The sequence below is a fragment of the Sorghum bicolor genome, chromosome 2 (assembly GCF_000003195.3).
Source record: "Sorghum bicolor cultivar BTx623 chromosome 2, Sorghum_bicolor_NCBIv3, whole genome shotgun sequence".
NCBI lineage: Eukaryota > Viridiplantae > Streptophyta > Magnoliopsida > Poales > Poaceae > Sorghum > Sorghum bicolor.
In genome coordinates this window covers 9,972,290-9,987,008 of record NC_012871.2, presented here as the reverse complement: position 1 = coordinate 9,987,008, position 14,719 = coordinate 9,972,290, and positions in this window count along the sequence as shown.

Sequence of the window (14,719 nt, the reverse complement as noted above, 5' to 3'; positions counted from 1 at the left end):
GAGACCTGCAGGAGCCCGCATGCCAGCCCGCAACGCGAGTATACACAAGCATTCCCAGATATTTCTCGAAGCAACCTAGCTAGCGCATCTTTAGAATGCGGTTGGGGCAGGGAGAATCCAACATCGGCCAAGGGGGCAGACATGGCTTTTAAAGAAGAGATCGACGGAATGATTAGTAGATTGGAAGAAAAAGACGGAGAAGAGAGGAAGAGACAATGGATGGTTGTCACCGGAGGAATGCCAGGGTCGCTGTCCTCGCTCTGAAGACCGGCACTTCCCTAGTGCTAGTACGCCACGACGGCAGATACGGCACTCGAGCTAAGCGGATGCGGCGCTAGCACCACGGAGTCCCCACTCGTGCGGTGGATGCGGCGCCGGTGCTTCGCACACGTAGGTTCTGCAGGTCAAAGCAGGCCGATGCAGGAGCCTTGTTCTAACCCATTAGGCATTGTAGGCTTCACTGCTTAAGCCCGCATCAACTCAAGCAGGCGCCCGCAGTGTCCACAAGGTCAGTTTTTGCAGGCGGGCAGGTCGGCCTGCACCTGCTTGCATCCCTAGTGGCAGGCCTTGGTGGCAGGCAGTCCCGACGGTTGTGCCATCGATGGCTGCTACTTTTGTGTTTTTTGATCTATTTTTAGAGGCGGGCATTTTAACGCCCCGCCTATGGAATTGTGATTTCTAGAGACGGGAGACGTTACAGAACCACCTTTGTTGCTTTTTCCTGCTGCCCCTGCTAACCACTAGTTAACAGTGATGATGAGCAGAGGCATGCTTTGTCGACCTCTGTAAGTGTGGCTGTCTCAGAAATGTGAAAATTAATGCAGCAGTGAAATAAAGCGAATGAATGAAAATAAGAGAAATTACACAAAGGCTTCTAGCCATGAAACAATAGGTTGGAAGTAATGTTTTGTATCTCTAACAATAGGTTGGAAGTAATGTTTTGTAAAACTTGGTACTTGAAGTTTCTACAAAAGAAACGATCATGTTATGTAGCACAATATAATGCAGGAACAGATGCATCAAAGTTTGTACAAAGAAAAAAATCGACATTATTATGACTTGATATTTCTACACTTCAACATGTTCCTTGTACTTTTTACTCTTTTATTGAGGGAAGATGTTCCGTGGACTAATAAGTCTATCCTCGAGAAGCAACCAAAATAGAACTTTGTGTTTGTCTAATCAGAGCCTTTAATTATTTTCCTTAGCGTAAAATATATGTGAGCCCCAAATGTAAATAAACCAACTATTATTCTGTGTTTCAACTTCGAATAAGATGGTGTCTATTGAACAATTTGTGTTAGTTGAATAATTGGTTGACCAATCTAGATTGTTAGTTGCTTGCCAAGGCAAAGATTGTGGATAAGTATGAGTTTAGAAGATTTGGGTGTGTCCAGGTATCGACCTGCCGGTTGGCCTGGCTACAGACCATCATCCAAGTCTTAGTGTGTGTTGAAGCGTGATCGTGGTAATGATATATGCAACATAGGGAAAGGATATGCTGATGACCTTAATAAAATATTTGAACAGTAACCAATTAATAGAGAGATATGTTCTGGAGCCACCATATGTTTTTAGGAGCCTCGATCTGTAGTACTAGCATTGTGCATAGTATACAATGAAGGCAGAAAATATACAGGTGCAGCTGCCCGCATCGTGTATATATATATATATATATATATGTATGTATCACTGCATAACTGGCATGAGTCTCATCAGCACTAGAACCATGGAGTCCTTTCAACTTCTTCATAGTGGTTTCTTATTTGTGAAGGCCAAGTATAGATCTCTCTCACGCTAGATCAGTTCTTTAGATATGGTAATATATAATATGAGACTGGGATGCATCGGAGAGGCCATATGAGCGAAAGTGAGGTGTTTGTCTGTCATGATGGATTTATCACCTTGGACATTTTAAGTAATTGGTGGTGCAATCCCAATGCACACGACACACAAAAATTCATGGGGTAGCTGCTATAGGTGGACCAACCTTTGAGCAGGATGGGGCACCTGCCAGAGCTAGCCGTCGCCGTAATGAAGCCCCTAGCCACCCGCATCCCATGGTGTGCCGCACACCACCTCTACTGCAGTTTTCCCATGGCAGCTTGCTAGTTCAACTAGACTGGGGGCAATTAGAACAAGGGGGTATGCTGTGTATGGGCATGGGTTTGTGAAGATGTGGATGAGAACAAGTCCTCAGGTTAAGAGCATGCAACACAGCCAACCTACCCAGCTTGCTCAGAGCAAGCCTCTCCAATCTCGCACAGAAGTGACTTCAATGGCTCAGCTACTCGTTTGATGGTGTGGCTAAGTGCTCACTGCTCGTCCGTGCGCACTCTCTGTCCGACTTTCACGACATCATCCATGTGACAAATGCCGCTACCTGACACTGTCTCTGCGGTACACAAAACTGAACCATTGATGTCATCGTATATGTATAGAGCTCTCTCAAGAACTTGAGGCCGTACTGAGAAATGTAAAATGGAATCCCAGAATTGAAAAAAAAACATTTACCAAATCATAAGTCCGCCGCTTAGTTATAGAACTTGAATACATTTTTGTTAACCAAGCAAAGCTGCAGTGAAAAGCAAGAAAGTAATTTATACATATATAGTGAGAAAAATTCTAGAGAAAAATATGTTGAAGATGAAGAAGTTAAATGTAGCATATCCAATTAATTGTATTGTTTAAATTTTTATTGCAAATTTATGCCAACAGTGAATTCTTCTAGTTTTTTACGAATTCATTTCTATGTTATTTTTGTCTTTTCTATGGAGAAGAGACCTGTGGAAATAGGGATGGCAAGCAAGGCAAATAGGCAATTTAATGTCAAGAGTAACTGCTCAGAGATGAACAATATATAGCGGGTATGGCAAGTTCAATGGATATAATGGACTAAACAGTACGAAGGTGACAGATACACGAGTATCGAATCGTACCTAGGGTGCAGGCTGAGAACCTAGAGGAAGGGAGAGGTGGACGTGAGTTGATGGAAGCATATTCCTCGCAGCCATTCTTTTGCCATGTAGATTTAGCAGATATATTCACACTGCATGCATTGTCGCAATATATGTCTAAAATTAATAGACAAGCTTGTTTTTCTCCACTATACATACAATCCATGTCTAAACAGCTAAAGCATGACTTATAAAATTTTATTAAGATCTTTATGCCTTTTTTGCCTCATATCTATAACTCTTATAAAACTAAACCCCACTAGATGAATTCTCTCTTCATGCAAGGTGTCCACATCATTCTCCACTAAGTGACTCACTAAATCTTTTATCTCTTCATGCAAGATGTCCACATCATTCTCCACTAAGTCCATGTCATTCCATATTAATTAAAAGAATAACCATATCATCTATATCATGTGAAATACTTTAAATCTTTAATATATTCACATACTAGTCATGTACATACACTATTTGTTTCATCACGAATTAATTCCTCTATAATGTAATCAAATATTAGTTTTTGTTTTATTAGCTTAGCAATTTTTTATTAGATTTAAGACAATAAAATACATGCAAGTCAAATTTATATGTGTACATACATAATAGACTAAATACCATATAGTAATGCTTTGTATATAATGATTTATTTTTTAGAAAATCCCGCAGCAACGCGCGGGGAATTCACCTAGTATCATGATAAAGGACATGGACTCGGTGAGATCTATATACCCTTTTTATATTTTTTTTCAAGAAGAAAGAAAAGTGTGTACCTAAGAAAGTAGCACACTTGCTGCAAAAATAAATTAAGAGTTATTTGCAAACAAAAAATTTGACATTTATTTTTTCCTCGCTTCATATTTTTTAGCTGCCACGGTCTGTCATAATGCCCATGTTCATTAATATTTAATATTGTATTATTAGGTCAGACTATGGATGTACCTGAGCACAGCACATATACATCATATGACACTGCCTCACTGCCGCGAGCCCAAGCACTAGAACACACTAGTACACAGAGGTTCTAAACCGGTGGGGGTAAAACATTTGTACAGGCGGTTTTAGTTATAATGCGCCTGTGTAGAAAATTTGTACGTCTAGAATTGAAAATCGCCTGTATAAAAGGCTCAGTACAGGCGGTTATTGTAAGAAAACCGCCTGTGTAAATGAACCATTTACACAGGCGGTTCAGTTATGTGAACCGCCTGTGTTAATGGATTTACACAACCGCCGGTGAATTATCTTCCTATAAATACCCGAAGCCCTCTTCTTCCTCCTCGGGCAGATCTGTAGCTCGCAGCCACCTTCCATTGCAGCCCATCTTGGAGGTCCACAAAATACAAGGGGAGGTTTTGATCTTCATTTCTTGGAAGGAGTGGCTAAGTAAGGTTAGTTGATGCCTCTAATGCCTCTTTTTGTGCCCTCTTTCTCAATTTAAGCTACTTTTTGGATCTAGGGTTTCACCATGAGAGGGAGAGAGTAGAATAGCTAGGTATGGTCTTTATTTGCTCAAATGAGGTTGCTTAAGATGGTTAGATGATGTCTCTCCTCTCTTCTTTTTTATGTTTACTTCTCTAATTAGTGAATCCAAGACATATATATGTAGTAGTTTTCATGAATGGTGTTTCCATGCTTGGGAAGAGAGAGAGATAGGTTTTCTTTTTAGTTTTTTAAATTATATTGTTTAGGATGTTATTTTTATGTAAATTTGATTTAATTATGCGATAAGCATTTTTCATGTATGAGGTTGCTTAAGATGTTGCCTCTGATCTCACCATTTCCATGTTTCCTTCTCAAATATTTTTTAGTAATATAAAGATATATATTTAGTTTCAATCATACCTTGTCAAATTTATTTTAGTGATATAAAGATATATATTTAGGGTTTTGTCTTTATTTTTGATACTTTTTTTACTTTTTCAATTTGATTTAATTGTTAGGTGTTCTTTTATTTTTGATAACAAATATTCGTAGACAATATTTCAATTAATTTACTAACTTTTCAACAGGTCAAAATACAAGGGTGGAGGTTTTGATCTTCATTTCTTGGAAGGAGGTGGAGGTGGCTAAGAAAGATAAGTTTTCTTTTTAGTTTTTTAAATTATATTGTTTAGGATGTTATTTTTATGTAAATTTGATTTAATTACGCGATAAGCATTTTTGTGGCCTCTTGTTTAAGATGTTGCCTCTCCTCTCACCATTTCCATGATTCCTTTTTCAATTTGATTTAATTGTTAGGTCTTCTTTTATTTTTAATAACAAATATTCGTAGACAATATTTCAATTAATTTACTAACTTTTCAACAGGTCATGATGGAGAGGTCCTTATGGATGTATAACTTATCAAGACTAGATCCATCATATATACCTGAGGTGCATAGGTTTGTTGATGCCGCTAAGAACCATGCTTTGAGAACAAAGACGAAGCATATATATTGTCCATGCTACGACTACAGAAATATTCTTCTATTTGAAGATACTGAAGTAATCATTTCTCATCTAGTCTGTCGAGGATTTATGAAGGATTACTTGATTTGGACAAAGCATGGAGAGGGTAGCTCAACGCCTTATACAGTTGGAGACCCAGCACACATCGATTTCTACGGGCGGTTGGCATTGACCACCGCCTGTAGAAATGCTTTCTACTAGCGGTGGTCAATGCCAACCGCCTGTAGAAATGCATCCCATATAAAGGCCGCGCCCTACCCCTGAAATTTTCTAAGTCTGAAGGCGCGCCATTCGTTCGAATTCACGCCGGCAGGCTGCTGAAATTTTCCATCAATGATCTGTCGTCGTTTCCGTCGAGGTAAGCTCGCTCGCCGGCGTCTTAGTGGTTCGGTGCGGGAGCGCACGGGGTCGGGGAGAGTGAGGCACCGCGCGTGCGTCCGCTGCTCGCCGCCGCCGGCGCGGCCAGAGACGGCTGGGCGCCCGTCGTCGGGGTGGGCTGCGGCTGCGGCTCCACACGGGGGAAGCCTCGGGGCAGCGCGCAGCCGCCTCGGGGGAAGCGTCGCGGCGGCAGCAGCGGCGGTGCGCGGGATTCAAAGTGTCGCGGCAGCAGCAGCGGCGGCGGCGCAGGGCTTGCGGCCGTTGCTGGGAGGGGCGAGGGGGAGGGGCAGGTGGGCCGCCTGGGCAGCTGGGCCGGCCCACCACCTCGTTAGGCTGCCAATTTTTTTATATATTTATTAATTCTTTTGTGTAATACTATTATTTGTTTATATATATATGCAATTATATATATATAGATGATGCAATTATTTATATATTTATTTTTAATTTATATATATTTAATTTTAGTTATTTATATATATTTACTTTTTATAATGCAATTATTTATAATGCAACTAGTTATAATGCAATTATCTATATATATATATATGTATGATAATAATAAATAATAAATATTTACTTAAATTAAAGTGTCTATGTATATACATGATGCCCACATATGCTAAGTAATTATATATATATATATATATATATATATATATATATATATATATATATATATATATGTATGTATGTATAAAAATAATAAGCAATTAATATTTGCTTTTAGTTTAAGTGTCTATGTATATACATTATGCATATGCTGAGTAGTTATTATTTCTTTTTATAATGCAATTATTTATAATGCAATTATATATATATATATGTATAAAAATAATAAACAATTAATATTTACTTTTAGTTTAAGTGTCTATGTATATACATTATGCATATGCTAAGTAGTTATTATCTCTTTTTTATAATGCAATTATTTATAATGCAATTATTTACAATGCAATTATATATATATGTATGTATAAAAATAATAAACAATTAATATTTGCTTTTAGTTTAATTGTCTATGTATATACATTATGCATATGCTAAGTAGTTATTATTTCTTTTTTATAATGCAATTATTTACAATGCAATTATTTACATTATGCATATGCAATTATTTATAATGCAATTATTTACAAAGCAGTTATGCATATGATAAGTAATTATTTGTATAGATTAGCACGATGACTTCTCCAACCCAAACCAAGCGTTAGGGTCTGACCGCATCGACCAAGCACCGGCAAAAGGTTCGGACCACACAGAGAAGGTGCAAGTGTCACACAGCACCGAGCAAGCGCAAGGGTCGGACCACACGGAGAATGCAAAAGAACGTGAATCAAGTCCGTCGTACGAGACCTCCCCTAGCGACATTCCAGATCCTCGTATAGAGAGGAACGCTCGTCGTGAATTAGAACGTGACCCTGATTACATTCCAGAAGTAGATGAGGTGATGAATTACTCATCCATAATTAAATCTTTTTAACTTTTATGTCCCTCAGTATATGTACAAGAATAATTTATGTGTTTAACTTTTAACATGAACAGGAGGTGTTATCTCAGTTTCATGAGCTGAAAGAGATCCTATCCCAGGAAGAATTCACACATGAAGGTGCACCCGAACCGACGACGGGGACAACCACCGAGAAGACCACCGAGAAGACTGATGATAGGAAAAGGAAACGAGGTGACAGAGGATTGAATCAGTTTCCAAAAGTCACATTTAGAATTACAGATGTGAGCCCGATAGGACAACCCCTAGCTCCTCCAGAGGCCTTACCTAAGTGGCGCAACGCACTTGGATTCTTAGTTAGGGACCATCTTAACATCACAGTTAGAGAGTGGGCAAATGTGGACCAAAATGAAATCACAAGAATGTGGGACAAGCTACTTACAAGGTTTGTTTTACCTCAGGGTTCAGAAGACCTAGTAAAGGAGTACACATTGAAGCAGTGGGGAATCATGTTTAGGAATTACAAGTCCGAGTTGAATTCTAAGTGGGCAAAGAAAGGGTTGGACCCAACAAAAAGGTATAAAATCACTGCTAGTCATTGGGCGGTGTTTCTAGAGCAGAGAAGTACCGAGGAGTTCAAAGCTTTGAGCGAATCTAAATCTGAGCTCGCAAAAAGGAACAAGTGCCACCATCATCTAGGCACAGATGGTTACCAGCGCAAGCTTGCCCAATGGGAGCAAGAGGATGAAGCGCAGAGGGCTAAGGGTCTGCCAGCGCTCCCTGACCAACTTGGTCGCAGGGGCTCGAGGTGGATTCGTGCTCGTGTACCGGCAAAGGAAGCCAAGTCTGGCTTATCATTTTGTGACCCAATGGTCGAAGAGGCAGCGAAGAATATTTTCGCTATGGCAGCTAAGCAGCAAGCGGGCGAATTTAAGCCTCAAAGGGAGAAAGATGTCCTTACTGTTGCTCTGGGTAACCCAGAGCATCCTGGTCGTGTACGAGGCATCTCATCAAAAGAAGGATGGAAAGAAGGCTTCGGACCAGAGTGGGAAGCAATGTATAGGAAACGGGATCGCTACAAGGCAGAAATGTCTAATTATTTTAAGGAGGAGGCTAAGAGAGAAGTCGAAGAGGTGATGTCTAAAATCCTCTCCAACCCTCCTCCTGAGTTGATGCAGCGATTGGCGACCACAATGTCTAGCCAATTAAGTGGCCAGCAGCCTCCTCAAATGCAGCTAGTCGTCGCCCCGACAACAACAGAACAAGCTCCGGTCGTCCCAAGTAGTATTGCCTCTACCGGAGACAAGGTCCGCTATCCAGTTGATGAGATCGATAGTCCTGTGCCTTGCTCCCTAGTCATAAGGTATGGTTTTTACAATAACCATACAAGGAAAGTATCCACAGGACTTGCGATCCCGGGGCGTCAATTCCATGGTAGTGAGATCCCTGAGGACTACTGCAGGGTGGAAGTGTTGACAGTTATCCAAGGATATTAGGACGACATGCTAGACATTCCCAGTCCCGAGGGCATTGAGAAACTGGGACAAGCTATCAAGAATTTTATTCTTTGGCCTCGACGGGACGTCCTGCTGTCTCAGGTACCAGAACCATCACCCCGAGAAGTGCCGCAGACTCAGGAGTCGTCCCATCCCACATCTCTTCCCACTCCACCAACCTCTCCAATCTTGCATCCACAATCCCCACCACCACCATCACCAATAATGCCTCAACCACCATCCCCGCCACCATCAAAACCCACTCCCCCACCATCACCTAAACCCCAGGCTTCACCACCATCACCTAAACCCCATGCTTCAACACCGCAATCTTCGACACCACCGGCACCCAAAAATGATGATAAGACACCACCACAACCAAAGAAAACAAAATTCTCGGTCCCTAAATTGGTTTCCCCGTACGAGCCAAAGAAGAAGGCCGCTGGTACGACCCTATTTTTGTCCGGAATTGCAAGGAGCCGCACTTCAAACCTTGTTGACTTAGTAGAGCATGAGAAGGAGGGGTCAAAAAGCTGTGAAACACGTATTGTCAATATCAGGCCACCAACGAAGGATGATTACAAATTTGTCCCTACTAAATATGAGCCAGGCAGACCACTACTTAGTTGGGACAAACTCAAAAAGATCCCAGCTGGTATAAAAAGGATGCATGACTGGTATATGAGAGCAGCTTCTGTAGGCATTGACACGATCAATGTGATTATACCACCAACAGCATTCAACAGTGAGCGTACAAAGGCAATCGTTACCTTCGAGGACATGTGGCTAATGATGAACCTGCAGAGACTAGACGTGCAGCTGGTAACCGTGTTTGCATTGTAAGTGTCACTCGTACTATCTTGTGTTATAATTTATGAGTTGCATCAATTTTCAACATCTAACATACAAGTGCTCATTGCGGAATGAATTTTGAACAACAAGAGATGCGGTACGGTTTAGATCCGGATAGGTCTGCCAATAAAAAGGTTGCGTATCTGAGCCCGATGAAGATATGCGAGGAGCAGCACAACTTCAGAATCGGAGACAAACACGACTCCTTAGAAGGTTTGGACCCCGCTGAGCGTAAGAAGAACCGGGGCAGCCATTGAGATTATTTTATAAATGGCCGGTACGTACGAAAATATCACAAGCTATCTTTTATAAATATAATATGCATATGACGATGTTGCAACTAATAAATATCTACTTTTCTTCTTACATCAGTGCCATAAGCAACCAGTCGGATCGGTCCACTGTGGATTCTACGTCTGCGAGTTCATGAGAGAGACCGGAAGATATGTAACTAACCCTTCCAAGATATTGCTCTAATAGTCGTTTATATAATTGTGTCATTTTTTGTTGCTTAGCATGTGTTATATTAACTACAAATTTATGATGTTTCTAACTTCCTCTGCAGCAACATGAGTTAAAAAAGGCGAAGAGCGTGACTCAAGTTGTTCTATACAACATAGTTGAGGACCGCTGCACCTTTCTCTTGAGAGAAGCCATTCCCACCGAAGAGAAATATCACGACCCGACCAGTGTCCTAGCAAAGCCTGAGTTTAAAGCATCCTAGCAAAGCCTGAGTTTAGAGCGCTAAAAAATAGAGTTAAATTGGAAAATCTTACCACAGGCGGTTCTGTTATGAGAACCGGCTGTAGAATCCAATTTCTATAGAACCGCCTGTAGAAATTGATTTCCACAGACGGATCTCATAAATGAACCGCCTGTAGAAATCGGTTTCTACAGGCGGTTCTCAGTTGTGGAAACTTTTATTTCCACAGACCTATAGCTACTGGCGGTTCGTCAATCCGCCTGTACAAAAGAGTTGCGAACCGCCAGTATAGTATTTCTCTGTACTAGTGACAGTGAAGTCCTTTCTGCTTCTTCATTGTTGTTGTCTGTCAAGGCCAATTATATATGCTTAGAATAGTTCCGAGAATGGTAATATGAAACTGGGATTGGGATGCATCAGAAAAGCCAATGCAATCCAATTGTTCGACCTCCATTGTTGCACGTAGCTGCACGATGGGGCCACACCATCAGAAAATGCATCTAGCTAGGGTGTACTATATATAGTGGGATAATATATATCAACTATCTCATACAGATGGTTAAGTTGGGTGAAATGCTCCTATATATATATAGTGATGTTTTTCACATTGTATGTGTCATGCGTTGTGCTATGATCTTGTATAACTAGTGACTTCACAGCCAGAAGTGTTATGTATTTCACGTGCCATTCAATCATCAGTGAGTTTCATTGGCATATATATGTAAGTAGTGATTCAAAATCCAGAGGTGTTATGCATTTCACATGTCGTTCAATTATTGAGTGTCATAAAGACAGTAAATAAACACCATAGATGGATCTTGTGCATACATATATTTAGGAGTTGTTTGGACGGTTCCATCTCAGACCAAGGAAACCAAAATTGAACAGCCAGGGTTGCTGCTGGTGCCATGCATCTTTGCAGGGGATGGAACCAAAGATCCTCCTTATTGTCTTTGATCTATATAGACCACATCCGCATACGCAATGCATAGAGCAACTGCTATTGACACGAACAGCATGATGCTCTTATGTTAGACATGCGACATCACATCACATGGACGTGATGGCGAAGGAACAAATTCGGTAGTTATAATCACTGGGTGGCAAATAAAAGAAGTTCACATCTTGACTGATTTCTAGAACGATGCAAAACATTGGGTCTTACATTATTATATGAACCCATGTATGCTCTAGAACTGGCAATGATGTACATGATAATTGAAACCAGTACTGTCCCAGCAAAAAAATGTTATTATCAGAATTTGCTAGGTCCAAACTAGAGGCAGGTCTGGAATACGTGTCTTGCTAATCATCTGTTTTAGCTCACAGGTCAGATTCTCTGTACCATCCCTGGGGCAATCAGAACTTTATGCGCTGCTGCAGCTTCTGAACCAGCAGCGCCAGAGGTCATGCCTATGTTGCAAAACACCTCGCAGAAAATTTTGCAAAACTTTTAACATTCCTCGTCACATCGAATTTTACGACACATACATGAAATATTAAATATAGATAAAAAATAACTATTTACACAGTTTGCCTATAATTTGCGAAACGAATCTTTTGAGCCTATTTAGTCTATAATTGGATAATATTTGTCACATACAAACGAAAGTTCTACAGTGCCTATTTCCCAAAATATTTTTGAATTAAACAAGGCTATGTTTCCTTTGTGTTTTTGTAACACCCCAAAATTTGCAATTTTCCAAAATAGGTTAAATTGTTAACTTGTGTATTTTTGTGCCCATGAAATATAAGAAAAATAATAGTTTTCTTTAAATTAAAATTTACCATAGGAGCTAGCAACTTGTTTGAGCATGCATGTCTTTGCATTTGATTTATTGAGATGAGTGGTTTCGACTAAAGTTTGAAAAGAATTTAAATTTGGTTTTGAAAATGTTTTGAAATAGGTTTGTTTTAAAAGAAAAGAGAAACAGAAAATAAAAAGAGAAAGACTCTCTCCCTCGCTGCTCTTGGGCTCGGCCCACTCCTTTTTTTTCCCCGCGGCCTGCCCACCTCTTTCCCTCCCCCATTTCTCTCTTCGCAGCGCGGCCCAGCGCCAGCATCCGGCCCAGCAGCTGAGCGCCAGCGCCCTCCTCTCTCCTTCCACTGACAAGCAGGTCTCGCGCCTTGAGTCACTGCCTGGTGGGGCCCACCTGTCGGTTCCGTCTCCCACCTCGTAACCGAGCTGGACTCGGTGGAGATTCCGCACCGGCCAAGCGCGATCCCTGCGGCTGGCTTGCCTCGCACGCCGAGGAGGCTTTAAATAGCGGCCTCCGCTCCGCCGCAACCCCCTACCCCCAACCCTAGAGCAAATCGCCATCCTAGCCGAGCCGCAGCAGCCGCCGAGATCGCCTTCGAGATCAAACTTGTGTTTCGTCGAGTCTCTGTCCCCGTAAGCGCGACGCCGAGCTCCTCTACGCCCCTGTGTCTTTGGTTCGTCTGCTCGTGCCCTAAAACCCCCAAACCGCAAGCTCCGGCCTTCACCGGCCATGGCGCCGCCGTGGCCACGCCCAACTCCGGCCAGCCGACCCGTTCATCCCCCGCCCGATCTAATCTGCCCATTAATCCGCGATCCAACGGCCGAGATCAAAGGATACCCCTTCGGCCGCACTTTTTGCAAAAGAGCCCCCCGGGTTTTTAAATATGTAACCCGCGATCCAAGACGTTTTCTCTGTTTACGCTTTCTGTCTTTGAAAACGTAAATCCCGACGGTTAGATTAAAAATACGTTTCAGCAAATTACCAAATTGCCACTGGATTTGTTTTATTCGTAAAATGTTCATCTTAATTCCGTTTTGACTCGTTCAAATTGCGTTGGTTTTGTATTCAAAAGATCTACATGTTAGTACCACTATTTTCTCAGTTTGAAACTTTTTAATTCCGTGACCCAAATTAATTAATTGTTTTTCTAAGGAAAATCTTAGAAAATTCATATATTCTTCGTTTTAACTCCGTTTTGATCCGTTCAAATTTCGTTAGATTCGTTTTTGCGTAATCTATAGATTAGTAGCTCTGTTATACATGCTTCCAACTTTTTAAATCTGAACTTAGTTTTAATCTATTATTTTATTAAAGGAAATCTTAGGAAAATCATAACTTCTTCGTTATAGCTCCGATTTTCGTGATCTTTACGTCTGTGTGATCGTAGAGCGATGTAGATTTGTTTTATAAACTTTTTATCTTTATTTGCTACTGTTGGTGTATTGTTCTAATTATAGGTTTGTTTTGCTTTGTATGATTGCCCCTGGATGATTGTTGTTGATGTGATGACTGAGTTTAGTCGGTGAGCTTTTACGTGGTGTTCAAGAAGCAGATTGTGGAAGGTTTGGAACCAAATGAAGGATCTGAGTTTCAAGGCAAGTATAGCATGGGATCATCCTTGTTTCCTAATAACTTTAATCACACAATTCATATTGCATGTGTCTTCTTGCTAAGGATTTCCTAGTATTGATCTTATACCTTGTCAACTATGGTTATGCATTGGGTAGCTTATGCTAGTGCTCCACTAAACCATGATCTTGTAATTTGATTAATGGAATATGCAATAAACATTAAAAGATGACTTTTTAGCAACTTTGGAAAAGAGGGCTGGAGCATTGGGCTATCTCATGGTGCTCTAGTTTCTCTCCATAAGGACTTATCTGTATCTGACCATCCGGGACATACAGTACAACTGTGAGGGCTACATGGCTCTGGCTTTAGCTCAGTATGAGGACCTTTTCTAGCTTGTTAGTGGTTACCCTTGTGGCGCAAGTGGGGGATAGCAGACCGTGGATTTCTGCGGGTGAGTCACACGGACTGACTAACGAAACCTAGCGGCCCTAACTTGTTAGACGAACCTTTGAAAGGCTTCATAGTGAACCCTGCCGGCCTCCCTAGGAAGGGGGTTAAGAGACTCGCGACCTCGGGCGAAAGGGTAAATCACGACTCACAGTGAAAGTGTACAACCTCTGCAGAGTGTAAAACTGGTATATCAGCCGTGCTCACGGTCACGAGCGGCCTTGGACCAATACAGAATAAATGATCACTAATGGCAAATCATTAATGTTATTATTGTTAATATGTTGTTTATGCTATTCTTTATTCACTTTACTTGATCATGAGTTTGCTTTGGGACTTGACAACTTGATGCTACTCAAATGCTAAAATTGTGACAACTAAAAGCTACATGCAGTTCAACCAGTGTCTAGCCTTTGAGCCTCATGAACCCTATGTTATTCTTGCTGAGTATGAGATGTACTTACGCTTGCCTTTACATTTTATTTGGATAAAAATCCTGGATGGGTACCAGATTGCAAGCTTGGAAAAGAGTTTAGGCTTGTGCTCAATCAGTCAGTTGTCCCTGTGGATTTGGAGCTTTCGCCTGAAGAACGGAGTGTCTTTCCGCTGTTTGCTATCTAAGGTTATATCTTTTATACTAAGTTCGTTATATTTAAGCA